This window comes from Muntiacus reevesi, chromosome 16, assembly GCF_963930625.1.
Source record: "Muntiacus reevesi chromosome 16, mMunRee1.1, whole genome shotgun sequence".
NCBI lineage: Eukaryota > Metazoa > Chordata > Mammalia > Artiodactyla > Cervidae > Muntiacus > Muntiacus reevesi.
Genome location: NC_089264.1, coordinates 3331713 through 3348095, shown reverse-complemented (window position 1 = coordinate 3348095; position 16383 = coordinate 3331713).

The window sequence follows — 16383 nt, the reverse complement described above, 5'->3', positions numbered from 1 at the left end:
CCCAATGTTTTGGTTCTTCTCTTTACCTCTTATGTTGTAAATCCTTCCTCCAGCCTCAGCAGCTTTTCATCTCCCGGGAAATTTTAGGCTAGCCATCTATTTCTTACTGTTTTCTTGAACTTTATAAATGAATCTGTTAGTATTTAAACCAACCAAAGTTTCAAGTATTTAACAATATTTCTTGCTTTTCATACTTCAGTGTGATCAGAATTTCATGAAGGTACAGTTTGCAAAACCAGCAGTAGATAAAGGTAATGAGGCACCTCCTATGTGCCCGTTACCTTCTACACACTTCATGGCCATCAGCTAAATCCTTCCCAATGGCTCAGATGGTAAAGAGTCTTCCTGCAATTCAAGAGATCCGAGTTTGATCTCTGGGTCAGGAAGATCCCCTGGAGAAGGGAAATGTTACCCACTCCAGTATGCTTGCCTGGAGAATTTCATGGATAGAGGAGCCTGGGAGGTTACAGTTTTTGAGGTCAGAAAGAGTCAGACATGACTGAAACACTTTCACTTCATTTTTATGGTTAGAAAACTCCCCAATTCAAGAAGAGAAATCTGAGGCTCAAGTAACTTCCCTAAGGTCACATGACTAGTAAGTAAAGAAAATCATCTTCAGACATAGATCTGGGTCACTCCAAACCTGTACAGTTTCTAGAACAAAATATTATCAATAGATTGTACCTTCCCTCAGTGATTACATATTCTAATTTTTTCTAATTAGAATATTTTCTAATTAGAAAATATTTTCTGTTTTCTAATTTTGTGACTCATTTATTATTTTTAATTTTTAAAAAAGTAATGTTAGGCCATAAGTAGAGAAAGAAGTGACAAAGCACTCCAGTATTCTTACCTGGAGAATCCCATGGACAGAAGAGCCTGGTGAGCTCCAGTCTCAAAGAGACATCAGACATTACTGAGTGATTAACACTTCATACTTCGGTTCGCAGACCATAAGAACACACAGACACAAAATATTGCTTTGTTAAAAACAGGTATATTAGTGTCCCAATTACTACTATCACAGATTATCAGAAATTTAGTGTTTTAAAACAATAAAAATTTATTATGTTATAGTTCTAGAGGTCAGAATTCCAGAAATGGGTCTCACTGGCTCTTATCTATACAACAGATAAGCAAGAAGGTCCTACTGTATAGTACAAGGAACTGTATTCAATATCCTGTGATAAATCATAATCAGTTCAGTCCAGTAGCTCAGTCATGTCTGACTTTTTGCAACCCAATGGACTGCAGCACGCCAGACTTCCCTGTCCATCACCAACTCTCGGGGCTTACTCAAACTCATGTCCATTGAATCAGTGATGTCACCCAACCATCTCATCCTCCGTCATCCCCTTCTCCTCCTCCCTTCAATCTTTCGCAGCGCCAGGGTCTTTTAAAATGAGTCAGCTCTTCACATCAGGTGGCCAAAGTATTGGAGTTTCAGCTTCAACATCAGTCCTCCCAATGAATATTCAGAACTGATTTCCTTTAGGATGGACTCGTTGGATCTCCTTGCAGTCCAAGGAACTCTCAAGAGTCTTCTCCAACAGCACAGTTCAAAACCATCAATTCTTTGATGCTCAGTTTTCTTTATAGTCCAACTCTCACATCCATACATGACTACTGGAAAAAACACAGCTTTGACTAGACGGACCTTTGTTGGCAAAGTAATGTCTCTGCTTTTTAATACGCTGCCTAGGTTGGTCATAGCTTTTCTTTCAAGGAGTAAGCGTCTTTTAATTTCACAGCTACGGTTACCATCTGCAGTGATTTTGGAGCTCAAGAAAATAAAGTCTGTCACTGTTTCCATGGTTTCCCCATCTATTTGCCCTGGAGTGATGGGACTGGATGCCATAATCTTTGTTTTCTGAATGCTGAGTTTTAAGCCAGGCTTTTCACTCTCATCTTTCACTTTCATCAAGAGGCTCTTGAGTTCTTCTTCACTTTCTGCCATAAGGGTGATGTCATCTGCATAGCTGAGGTTATTGATATTTCTCCCAGCAATCTTGATTCCAGCTTGTGCTTCATTCAGCCCAGTGTTTCTCATGATGTATTATGCATATAAATAAGCAGGGTGACAATATATAGCCTTGACGTACTCCTTTCCTGATTTGGAACCAGTCTGTTGTTCATAATAGAATATTTTTGATAAACGTATATTGTATATGTATTATACATTATATATATATATATAAATCACTTCACTGCACAATAGAAATTAATACAACATTGTAAATCAACTATACGTGCCTATGCTTAGTGGCTCAATGATGTCTGATTCTTTGTGACCCTTTAGAGTGTAGCCCTCTAGTCTTCACTGTCCATGGGATTTTTCAGTCAAGAAATACTGGAGTGGGTTGTCATTTTCTTCTGCAGAGGATCTTCCTAACCCAGGGATTGATCCCAGGTCTTCCTGTTTAGCTCAGCTGGTAAAGAATCTGCCTGCAAGGCAGGAGACCTGGGTTTGATCCCTGGGTTGGGAAGATCCCCTGGAGAAGGGAAAGGCTACCCAGTCCAGTATTCTGGCCTGGAGAATTTCATGGACTGTATAGTCCAAGGGGTTGCAAAAAGTCAGACACGACTGAGGACTGAGTGACTTTCACTTTCACTTTCTCCTGGGTCTACTGCAATGCAGGCAAATTCTTTACCTTCTGAGCCATTGAAGAAGTTGAATCAACAGTGCTTCAATTTTTACAAAAATAAAAATAAAATTGTCAGTAGGGCTGTGTTTCTTTGAAACCTTGAAGGCTTTAGGGAAGAATTCAATTTTGTTTTTTCCGACTTCAGAGGCTGTGCATGTTCTTTGGCTTGTGGCTCTGCATCACTCTGACTCTGTTTCTATAATAAATAGATAAAGTCTCCTTCAATGACTTTCTCTCCTGCCTCTTTCTTTCATTAATAATCCTGGGAAATCTCCTCATCCTTAATGACATCTGTATAATGTAACATATTCACAGGAATTGAGTCTTAAAACATCTTTGGGTAAACCATTATTTCTTCTAACAAAATAGCATAGGAAATTTCCTTAATTAAGATAACAATGTCATGGTAAGAACTAATCCTTTAAAGTATGACTGATACACATGATAACGAGAGTATTTATTGTTGTTTGATATTGGAAAATAAATTGTCTAAAATATATTTAAGCAGTATATTATATTTTATCTGCTTTTACAGTGAACAAAGCTGACTTATCTTTCTTGTTCCTTGTTCACTTCTTTCCAAAGTTTTTTCTGATTATTTTTATTAATAAAGGTTATAGCTTGAATGTGCCCTATTATCTTTCCCCTCACCTCTCCCAAAACAAATAAAGACCAAAAGATGAGTTTTAGTGTTAGAACAGCTACATTGGAGAGACACAAAAACAAATCACTTACTACTTCTTTCCCAAGTTGGTCTCGTCCAAGCATTTCCAGAGGGCACAGATAGGCAGATGGAAATCTTCCCCAGAAGAAGCAGCCCTTGCACCAATAAACTCATTACATGGCAGAAGCAGGAGCAGGGGAGATCAAACACCATTACAGGCAGGCAGTTCCTAAGGGGAAGTCATGAGTCTTGGCCAACCTGCCCCTATTCCACAAATAAAAAGAGAAAATAAGGAATGAAAAAGAGTAGGAGTTATCTCCTTAATATTTTCAGGAGAATATGATTGGTAATTTGAGAAACTCTTAGAGATACAAAGAGAGAAGAAAAGATTCCCTTTGTAAATAACATCTCTTCTGTGTCCTCACCCACATATGCGTCTAGCCTGAAATTGTGAAAAAGAAGAGAAAGTCAAAAATTAAACAGCCAAGACTTTAATACAGTTTGAAAGCACTTGTTGTACAATAACTATGGGACACACTCTTCCAGGAAATATGCAAAGTGCAAAAATATTGTTAGAAGGTAGTTGCATATGCTGACAAGAGTGTGCTGGATAGCACTAAGGAGCATCAAGAGTACATAGGATATGCAGTACCACCTGTACCTGAGAAGAACCATGCTAGGCAGACAGAGGTAAAGAAGATAAAAGGAGCACAGATGACCTTGACTTGGGATGCAAAGAATCTGATGTCAGGTATAGGGGTATTAAAAGTCAGTCAGTAAAAGTTGCTCAGTTGTGTCCGACTGTTTGCAACACCAAGGCAGCACACCAGGCTTCCCTGTCCATCACCAACTCCCAGAGCTTGCTAAAACACATGTCCATTGAGTTGGTGATGCCATCCAACTCATCCTCTGTCATCCTGTTTTCCTCCTCCCTTCAATCTTTCCCAGCATCAGGGTCTTTTCTGGTGAGGCAGTTCTTCGCATCAGGTGGCCAAAGTATTGGAGTTTCAGCTTCAACATCAGTCCTTCTAATGAACACCCAGGACTGATCTCCTTTAGGATGGACTGGCTGGATCTCCTTGCAGTCCAAGGGACTCTCGAGAGTCTTCTCCAACACCACAGTTCAAAAGCATCAATTTTTCAGCTCTCAGCTTTCTTTATGGTCCAACTCTCATATTCATACATGAATATTGGAAAAACCATAGCTTTGACTAGACAGATGTTTGTTGGCAAAGTAACGTCTCTGCTTTTTAATATGTTCTCTAGGTTTGTCATAGATTTTTCTTCCAAGCAGCAAGCGTCTTTTAATTTCATGCCTTTAATCACAATCTGTAGTGATTTTGACGCCCAAGAAAATAAAATCTGTTTCTGTTTCCATGGTTTCCCCATCTACTTGCCATGAAGTCATGGGACTGGATGCCATGATCTTCATTTTTTGAATGTTGAGTATTAAGCCAGCTTTTTTACTTTCTTCTTTTACTTTTATCAAGAGGCTCTTTAGCTCCTCTTCACTTCCTGCCATAAAGGTGGTGTCGTCTGCATATCTGAGGTTATTGATATTTCTCCCAGCAATCTTGATTCCAGTTTGTGCTTCATCCGGCCTGGCATTTCTCATGATGTGCTCTGCATATATGTTAAATAAACAGAGAGACTATATACAGCCTTGATGTCCTTCTTTCCCAAATTTGAAGCAGTCCATTGTTTCATGTATTGTTCTAACTGTTGTTTCTTGACCTGCATACAGGTATTAAAAGATAGGAAGCTAAATAAATGAAAAAGGATAAATTGCATAAATGAAGAAATTACATAAAGATGAATTATTTTGACATAGTTTCCTTTAGTTCTTTAAATATATTTAAAATAACTGATCTAATTTTTTTTTTCTATTAAGCCCAACATCCATGCTCCCTTGGAAATAGTTTGTATTGATTGTTTTCTCTTTCAATGTGTGGGCCTGCTTTTCTGCTTCTTTGCACTTCTTTTGTTTTTGTCAAAAACTGAAAATTTTAGATAGCACAATGTAAATCCTGAAAACCAGAGTCCTTCCCTCTCCCCAACTATTTGTTGTTGCTGTTTGCTGTTTTTATTACTTGTTCAGTGACTTTTCTGAACTAATCCTGTAAAAGATTGTATGTCCTGTGTGACCACTGTCTAGCTTAACATTCATAGCAGTTGGGCAGAGATTTCTTCAAAAGCCTGATACCAGTAAGTCTCCTAGCCTTTTCCTAGGGGTTCTGTGTGCATGTTCGGATAGCTTCCATGCTAAGATATGCAGTGGGAAAATTGTTTTATCTTCATTTTCTAATTTCACAGAACCTTGGGATCACCAAAAGTTGAGTTCCTAGGGCTTTCTTGGGGCTTTTTTTGAAAGAAAAATGTCCTGGGCATGAACCCAACACTATGCCTGTATGTAGTCTAGTTCCCAGGAATAGAATAGAGATTTTCCTTCTCTGTGTACACCTCTTTGTTCAACTTTTAAGCTTTTTGGCTAGCCTAGTTCTTGTCCTAATTGTTACACACCTTCTCAACTGAATGCAAAGTTAAACATTTGTCTCTAAACAATTCAACAAATATCCCCAGGAAGCAACTTTTCACACTGTGCAAGCTCCATGTCAGATCACATAGAAACACTGCTGTAGGTGGGATCTTTCAGACAACTATGAGAAAAATCAAATAATAGCAGTTCTCTAAGAATGAGATTTTGAAGGAGTCCTACCTGGTTCTGCCTCCTGTAGTAGCTGCCAGGTTCCTGGTTTTCACTGTGATTACGAATTATTGGTTTTCAAAGCTACCACAACTCTTGAGAGAAGAGTTAAAACAACCAATCAAGGACTTCTCTGGTGGTCTAGAGGCTAAGAATCTGTCTTACAATACTAAGGATATGGGTTCAATACCTGGTTGGGGAACTAAGATTCTACAAGCTGCAGAGTAACTAATCCTGTGAACTGCAACTGAAGAGTTTTTGCACTAGAATGAACAACCCCACATGACACAATGAAGATCTCACATGCCACAACTAAGACCTGATGCAGATAAATGAATCAATATTTTAAAATATCATAGGAAGGTCACACAACCTGCAAAACTCTGCTTGTTGTTATTGTTTAGTCACTTAATCGAGTCCAACTCTTTGTGATTCCATGGACTGCAACATGCCAGGTTTTCCTTTCCTTCACCATCTCTGGAGATTGCTCAAACTCATGTACAGTGAGTTGAAGATGCCATTCAATCATCTCATCCTCTGTCGACTTTTTCTCCTCCTGCCCTCAGTCTTTCCCAGCATCAGGGTTTTTTCCAAAAAGTCGGCTCTTCACTTCAGGTGGCCAAAGTATAGGAGCTTCAGTTTCAGCATCAATCTTTCCAATGAGTATTCAGGGTTGATTTCCTTTAGGATTGACTGGTATGATCTCCTTGCAGTCCAAAGGACTCTCAAGAGTCTTCTCCAGCCCCACAGTTCAAAATCACCAATTTCTCAGTGCTCAGCCTTCTTTATGGTCCAACACACACATCTGTACATGACTACTACAAAAACCACAGCTTTGACTATTGGGATCTTTGTCTGCAAAGTGATGTCTCTACTTTTTTAATACACTCTTGAGGTTCATCATAGCTTTTCTTACAAGGAGCAAATGCCCTTTAATTTCATGGCTGCAGTCACTGTCTATAGTGCTTTTGGAACCCAAGACAATAAATTCTGTCACTGTTTTAATTTTTCTCCATCTATTTGCCATGAAGTGATGGGATCAGATGCCATGGTCTTAGTTTTTTGAATGTTGATGTTTAAGCCAGCTCTTTCATTCTCCTCTTTCACTTTTATCAAGAGGTTCTTTAGTTTCTCTTCATTTTCTGCCATTAAGGTGGTACCATTTGCATATCTGAGGTTATTGATATTTCTCCCAGCAATCTTGATTTCAGCTTGGGCTTCATCCAGCCCAGCATTTTGCATGATGTACTTAGCATAAGTTAAATAATCAAGATGACAATATACAGCCTGATGTAATGTTTTTCCAATTTTGAACCAGTCCATTGCTTCATGTCTGGTTCTAACTGTTGCTTCCTGTCCTATATACAGATTTCTCAGGAGGCAGATAAGGTGGTCTGATATACCCATCTCTTTAAGAATTTTCCACAGTTTGTTGTGATCCACAAATTCAAAACCAAAAAAAAATGTCCTTTTCATCCTAGGGGACTGGAATGCAAAAGGAGGAAGTCAAGAAATACCTGGAGTAACAGTCAAGTTTGGCCTTGGAGTACAAAAATGAAAGAGGGCAAAGACCAACAGTTTTGCCAAGAGAATGCATTGGTCATAGCAAACACCCTCTTCCAACAACACAAGAGAAGATTCTACACATGGACATCACCAAACGGTCAATACTGAAATCAGACTGATTATATTCTTCACAGTCAAAGATGGAGAAGCTCTATATAGTTAGCAAAAACAAGACCAGGAGATGGCTGTGGGTCAGATGATGAACTCCTTACTGCCAAATTCAGACTCAAGTTGAAAAAAGTGGGGAAAACCACTAGACCATTCAGGTATGACCTAAATCAAACCCCTTATGATTATGCAGTAGAAATGACAAATAGATTCAAGGAATTATATCTGACAGACAGAGTGCCTGAAGAACTATGGAAAGAGGTCCGTGACATTATACAGGAGGCAGTGATCAAGACCATCCCCAAGAAGAAGAAATTCAAAAAGGCAAAATGGCTGTCTGAGGAGGCCTTACAAATAGCTGAGGAAAGAAGAGAAGCTAAAGGCAAAGGAGAAAAGGAAAGATATACCAATCTGAATACAGAGTTCCAAAGAATAGCAAGGAAAGATAGGAAAACATTCTTCAGTGATAAATGCAAAAAAAAGAAGAAAACAATAGAATGGGAAAGACTAGAGATCTCTTCAAGAAAATTATAGATATGAAGGGAATATTTCATGTATTGATGAGCACAATAAAGGACAGAAATGGTATAGACCTAACAGGAGCAGAAGATATTAAGAAAAGGTGGCAAGAATACACAAAAGAACTATACAAAAAAGATTTTCATGACCCAGATAACATTGATGGTGTTATCACTCACCTAGAGCCGGACATCCTGGAATCCAAAGTCAAGTGGGTATTAGGAAGCATCACTGTGAACAAAGCTAGTGGAGGTGATTGAATTCCAGCTGAACTATTTCAAATCTTAAAAGATGTCCCTTTGAAAGTGCTGCACTCAATATGCCAGCAAAATTGGAAAACTCGGCAGTGGCCACAGAACTGGAAAAGGGCAGTTTTCATTCCAAACTCAAAGAGGAATGATGCCAAAGAATGTTCAAACTACTGTAAAATTGCACTCATCTCACATGCTAGCCAAGTAATTCTCAAAATTCTCCAAGCCAGGGCTCAACAGTACGTGAACTGAGAACTTCCAGATGTTTAAAATGGACTTTGAAAAGGCAGAGGAACCAGAGATCAAATGCCAACACACATTGGATCATAGAAAAAGTGAGAGAATTCCTGGAAAACATCTACTTCTGCTTTATTGACTATGCCAAAGTCTGACTATGTGGATCCCAACAAACTAGAAAATTCTTAAAGAGGTGAAAATAGCAAAACCACCTTACCTTCCTCATGAGAAATCTGTATTCAGGTCAAGAAGCAATAGTTAGAACTTGACATGGAACAATGGACTTGTTTTAAATTGGGAAAGGAGTACGTCAAGGTTGTATACTGTCACCCTGCTATGTAACTTATATGCATAGTACATCATGCAAAATGCTGGGTTGGATGAAACACAAGCTGGAATCAAGATTGCTGGTAGAAATTTCAATCGCCTCAGATGTGCATATGACACCACCCTTATGGCAGAAAGTGAAGAGGAACTAAAGAACCTCTTGATGAAAGTGAAAGAGGTGAGTGAAAAAGCTGGCTTAAAATTCAACATTCAAAAAACTAAGATCATGGCATCCAGACCCATCACTTCATGGCAAATAGATTGGGAAACAATGGAAACAGTGACAGACTTTATTGTCTTGGGCTCCAAAATCACAGCTGATGGTGACCAAACCCATAAAAGACATTTGCTTCTCAAAAGAAAGCTAAGACCAACCTAGACAGCATGTTAAAAAGAAGAGGCATCCCTTTGCCGACAAGGGTCCATCTAGTCAAGGGTATGGCTTTTCCAGTAGTCATGTATGGATGTGAGACTTGGATGATAAAGAAAGCTGAGACCCGAAGAATTGATGCTTTTGAAACATGGTGTTGGAGAAGACTTTTGAGAGTCCCTTGGGCTGTTAGGAGATTAAACCAGTCAATCCAAAAGGAAATTGGTCCTGATTATTTATTGGAAGGACTGATGCTGAAGCTTTAGCTCCAATGCTTTGGCCATCTGATGCAAAGAACTGCCTGATTGGAAAAGACCCTGATGCTGGGAAAGATTGAAGGCAGGAGGAGAAGGGGGCGACAGAGGTTGAGATGTTTGCATGACATCATCCACTCAATGGACATGAGTTTGAGCAAGTTCTGGGGGTTGGTGATGGACAGGGAGGCCTGGTGTGCCTCTTTGGGGTTACAAAGAACTGGACATGACTGAGTGACTGAACTGAACTCAGTCAAAGGCTTTAGCATAGTCAATAAAGCACAAGCAGATGTCCTTTTTTTTCTGGAATTCTTTTGCTTTTTAATTGATCTGGTGGATGTTGAGAATTTGATTTCTAGTTTCTATGACTTTTCTAAATGCAGCTTGAACATTTGGATATTCTCAGTTCACATACTGTTGAAGCCTAGCTTAAAGGATTTTGAACATTGACTTGCTAGTATGTGAAATGAGCACAATTGTGCACTAGTTTGAACAATATTTCCCATCCTGGGGCTGAAATGAAAACTGACCTTTTCCAGTCCTGTGGCCACTGCTGAATTTTCCAAATTTGCTGGCATATTGAGTGCAGCACTTTCACAGCATCATCTGTTAGGATTTGAAATAGTTCGGCTGGAATTCCATCACCTGCACCAGCTTTGTTTCTAGTACGGCTTCTTAAGGCTCACTTGACGTCACACTCCAGACTATCTGGCTCTAGGTGAGTGACTCCACCACTGTGGTTGTCCAGGTCATTAAGAGCTATTTTTAACAGTTCTCTTGTGTAGTCTTGCCACATCTTCCTAACATCTTCTGCTTCTGTTAGGTCCATATCATTTCTGTCCTTTATTGTTCCCTTTATTCCCTCTATTTATTTATTCCCTTTATTGCATGATATGTTTCCTTGGTATCTCTAATTTTCTTGAAGAGATCTCTAGTCTTCCCTATTCTATTGTTTTTCTCTATTACTTTGCATTATTCATTTAAGAATTCTTTTTTATCTCATTTTCACCTATAAAAACTCTTTCTCAATAGCCATTGGGGGATTTTGAGCATGAGCTGCCCATTCTCCTTGCTTGACCTTTCTAATAAACTTTTTATGCTCCAGACTCTGATGTTTTGTTTTGTTTGACCTCCCTCTGTGTCAGGCAAACAAACTTTGGTTCAATGACCACTCTGCCAACAATTGTGAGTTTAGAAGGGAACCCTAAGAATCAGAGACCTGGATGCTGCCTTGTTTAAACCGACTGAGCCCCTGAACAGAGAATTCACATGATAGCAGATCTCTACCTATGAGGCAATAAGATAACCTCAGTAACATGGTATGACAGCAACAGAAAACTAACACAGTGGTGGAAAAGAGGAGACAGGAAGGATAAAAGCTTGACTTGTAGCATATAGAACTGCATGGAAACTGGTGCAACATTGAGGTAAGAACAGGTCAGGGAGTGAGCCACTGAGTCAAATCGGAAGAAAGGGTCGTGAGTTCACTTGTGGACATGTTCAGTTTTCAGTACGTTTGGAAGTTCAGGTGAAAAGGAAAAAAAAGTTAATCTATTTCTTATATAGAACTCAAGCTCAGAGAGTAAATAAAGGCTAAAAATAAGACTATCCTAACATCTAGCTATTAACTGAGACCAAATGCGTGGATAAAATTGTCCAGGCAGAATACAGAGTGATAAGTGACACATGACTCTCTGAAGCTGTGCTGTCTTGTACTTCTAGATACAGACTAAAACAAGTCTCCTCTGTTCAAGCCTATGCATTTGCTCTGTGTTCCCACATCTACTTTAGGATGGTTATATTGAGCCTGGAGTAAAGTTGGTCTTTCCTGAAGCTCTTCAAGGGTCAACACTAGTCTACATATTCCTATAGTCTCAAAAGAAAACATATAGTCTAGCACGTCTCCTGAAAACCTTCAGTTTAAACAGCAGCTTCACTAGCACATATCAAGGATGGACAACGTAGCAGACTGGAATACTGAAATGCACTGTCTCCCCTTCCCTCAGCACAGGTGTGTGACTGAACATTTAAATACATAGCCCACTTCTAAGCATTAATGTCTATATTTTCCAGAAGTCCTTCATTTGAAAAATATAGAAACTTAACCTCAAGCAGCCTAGCTAAAAATGGAAAATTTCTTAAGAGCATTTATCCAATAAACAAATATTTATTCTTTATCAATATATTTATATATTGTATTACATTTATATTAAATATTTATTCACTATATTATATATTTATATATAAATATTTATTTTATTTTTATTTTCATTTACTATGTAAATATGTAAATATAAATTTATATATGTGCATATTTAGATATATAATATTTATATAAATATAAATTATATAAAAACTGTATATATAAATTCTATATATAAATTGCATATATAAATTATATATATTAATATTATAGTTAATTATATATTTATATATAATATAATAATATATAATGATATATAATAATTTATAATTAATTATACATTTATATATAATTATATATAATAATTTATAAATAACTATATCTTTATGTATAATATAATAATATATAATAATATAATATTAATATAATATAATTTTACTATTACATAATAATATAAATATAATAATAAACAATATAATATTTATATAATATAATATTTATATATTACATTATATATTACATACATATTATATATGATACAATTTATTAATTATAATATATTGTAGTATAATATTATAATATTAATATAATGATTTTAGTATTATCATGACAATTTATAATTATAATTGTTTATAATTATATCATAAGTTATAATAATAAATTATAATTATAAATTATTATGCAATTATAAATAATTGCAATTGTATTATTGTTTATGATATAAATATAATGCATAATTATATATAATAATTTATAATTATTTTATATATTATATATTATAATATAATAATTCTATTATATTATAATATACAATAAATAATATAATATTTATATAATTAATACTGTAATAATATAATAATATAATACTAACAATATAATAATTATATATTCATATTATATATACATTATATATAATATAAATTATATATTTATGTAAATATAAATTATATATAAATAAACATAACATTTATAATATATATAAATAATATATATTATATATTTACATGTTATATATTGTATATTTTAATTATACTATATTTTATATATGACACTATGTTTATATCACATTATTTTTATTCTATTATATCATATATATTAAATTAGACTATCTTTATATATATCATATATTAATAAATATTTTATAAAATATTATATATAGCAATTATATATAAGCAATATAAATATATTTATTATATTATATATTCTTACATAATATATATTATATTATATCTGATTATATATAACACATCAAACACTACCCTGTGCCAGATATGCAAAGGTGAACAATGAAGCCCTGGTACCCAGCATTCCAAGCCAAGAATATCACAGGATGCAGCCACCTGCGGAACACGCAACAGGAAAAAAAGTTGAATAACCAAGGTGGGGCCAGAATAATGATGGAGCCAAGCTTTGAAAGCCCTGAGACAAGAAATCATTCCAAGAATAACAATACTGAGGGCCTGTATTGTCTTAGAAGCTTTTCTATTCACCGTCTTATGTAGCTCTCACAATTTAAATAGTTTTAGCTCCATTTTGCAGATGAGGAACCTAAAATTAACAAATTGCCAAAACTAATCTAAGTAATAAAATTGAAAGCTAAGATTTGAACCCAAGTCTCATAGTCTTAACATCTATGCTTTTCTGCTATACATTGCTTCTACACCAAAATCCAAGGAAAGGAGGAAATGGCATTTATGTCAATTTTATAAGACTTTTGAACTCTGAGGGAGAAGGTGAGGGTGGGATGTTTCAAAAGAACAGCATGTATATTATCTATGGTGAAACAGATCACCAGCCCAGGTGGGAGGCATGAGACAAGTGCTCGGGCCTGGTGCACTGGGAGGACCCAGAGGAGTCGGGGGGAGAGGGAGGTCGGAGGGGGGATCAGGATGGGGAATACATGTAACTCTATGGCAGATTCATGTCAATGTATGACAAAACCCACTGAAATGTTGTGAAGTAATTAGCCTCCAACTAATAAAAAAAATTAAAAAACAAACAAACAAAAATGTTTTATGATATTCTCATTAATTCATGCCAGTGATTCTTGTGACTATTTCTACTACTGACTCCATAGCACTGAATACATCCTACACCTATGGAATTAATCCAATAGCATAAAAACAGTATATGTTCAATATTCATAGATATGTTAAAGCCTGAAATAAACAGCATTGCTTCATGTTTAAAACAACCTAGCTGCATGCTTATGCCCGAAAATGACAAGAAAATAAAAAAGATGTTAGTATATTTTTAAAGGTAAATTTCAATTAGAGTAACATATGTAAGCATACTGCAACACTGATCAATTTGGAACTGCTATTGTTAAGTCACTTCAGTTGTGTCCAGCTCTTTGCAACCCAATGCACTGTAGCCTGTCAGGCTCCATTGTCCATGGGATTCTCCAGGCAAGAATATTGGAGTGATTTGCCATTTCCTTCTTCAAAAATGTTATTAGGCCAGGCAATGTGGTGACGCTAATGGTAAAGAACCCACATGCCAAGGCAGGAGACACAGAAGATGTGGGAAGCATTCCTGGGTTGGGTTGGAGGAGGCATAACAACACTCCAGTATTCTTGCCTGGAGAATTCCATGGACAGAGGAGCCTGCAGGCTACAGTCCAGGGGGTTGCAAAGAGTCAGACAGGACTAAATCAACTTAGCATGTATGCATGCACATTAAAACAAACCCCACCTGACAGATTATGCATTGTTTATATAGCCTCTCATTTACCCAACATTTATGAAAACAAGACCATTTGAGATGGTTCAGCAGTATAAAGTATAAACTGCAGTGTATGGATGCTGTTAGCAAACATGCTCCCAAAGGGAATAGTGCATCTAAAGAATATTACTTTTGAGGAAAGTTGATGGTACAGCTTTCTCATATTTCAGAAATGCAATTTTTAAAAATTGAAAAAATAAACTATATAAATATAACATATGCTAGTGCCCATCTTGATCTATGCCTTTCATTTTCTTCTGACAGCAATGCAAAGTTGAAAATCCCAGAATCTACCATGAATAATGCATAAGCAAGAACACTAGCTGTGTTAAAAATCCTCAGATTCATGTTGGCATAAAGTGGGGGAGAGAGGATTCTTTATTTTCTAGTTCCATGGACTACTTTAGCTCACTCCTTGTTAAAGTGCACACACTCACACAGGTACTTGTGCACGACACCCACATGCACACACACATACAGGAACAGCAAGCAATTATTTCGAGCTAAGATATTCAAATCCCAAACTGTGAGCTACTAACAATAATGTTGGATGACTCATTGGATACAAGATAATATATATGTTACTTCAAAGAGCAAAATCATCACCCAAAGTGAATATGCCATTTTGGATATATTGTATTTACTTAAGTATATTCTCCTGACAATAATTTGCATTGTGTTTGCTCATTTAAGCTTAACAAATAACACTATGTCCAAAATGAGCCTGGAAAACTGGAGTCTGAGAGAGTCCATGTGCTGCAGACAGAAGGACAAGTGATACCCAAGTGGTCTCAAGTCCTCCCACTTCCTGGGTTCCCTCTTTTTTTCAGAATGAAGTAGCTTAATGCTTCTTCATTTCAAGTACTCTAAGAACTGTACCACTGTCCCAATTATTTCTGAAGTTCTTGAAGGAGGTGCTTTAGTTCCCTTTGTCAACTTTATGCCCACATGTAAAGTCCAGTGATTCATGCATGGTGGGACCCCTGCCTGCCACTTACCTCCTATAGTATCATTCTTCTCTTTCTGTTCAATTGCTTTATGGGTGGGTCTAATCCCTCATCCTCATTCCTTCTCTCAAACCTCCATTAGCATCCTCTGGTATCACCAACTTTGACTCAAGACTTTGGCAGAATGATGGAACACTAACAGAGTACATAAAATAAAGCAATTTTAATTGCTTTAATTTAATGTATTATCTATAATTTCTAGTTTTGTTGTTCAATTGCTCAGTCGTGTCCAGTTCTTTGAGATCCCATGGACTGCATCCCTGTCCTTCATCATCTCCTAGAGTATGCTCAAACTCATGTCCATTGAGTCGGAGATATCATTCAATCATCTCATCCTCTGTTGCCTCCTTCTTCTCCTGGCTTCAATCTTTCCCAACATGATGTTGGGTCATTTCTAATGAACTGGCTCTTAGCATCAGGTGACCAAAGTAATGGAACTTCAGTTTCAGCATCTGTCCTTTCAATGAGTATTCAGAACTGATTTACTTTAGTATGGACTGGTTGGATCTCCTTGCAGTCCAAGGGACTCTCAAGAGTCTTCTCCAACATCACAGTGCAAAAGCATCAATTCTTTGGCACTCAGTTTTCTTTATAGTCCAACTCTCACGTCCATATAGGACCACTGGAAAAACCATAGCCTTGACTAGCTGGATCTTTGCTGACAAAGGAATGTCTCTGCTTTTTAATATGCTGTCTAAGTTGGTCATAACTTTTCTTCCAAGGAGTAAGCCTCTTTTAATTTCATGGCTGTAGTCACCATCTGCAGTGATTTTGGAGCCCCCAAAAATAGTCAGCCACTGTTCCACTGTTTCCCTATCTACTTGCCATGAAGTGATGGGACCAGATGCCATGATCTTAGTTTTC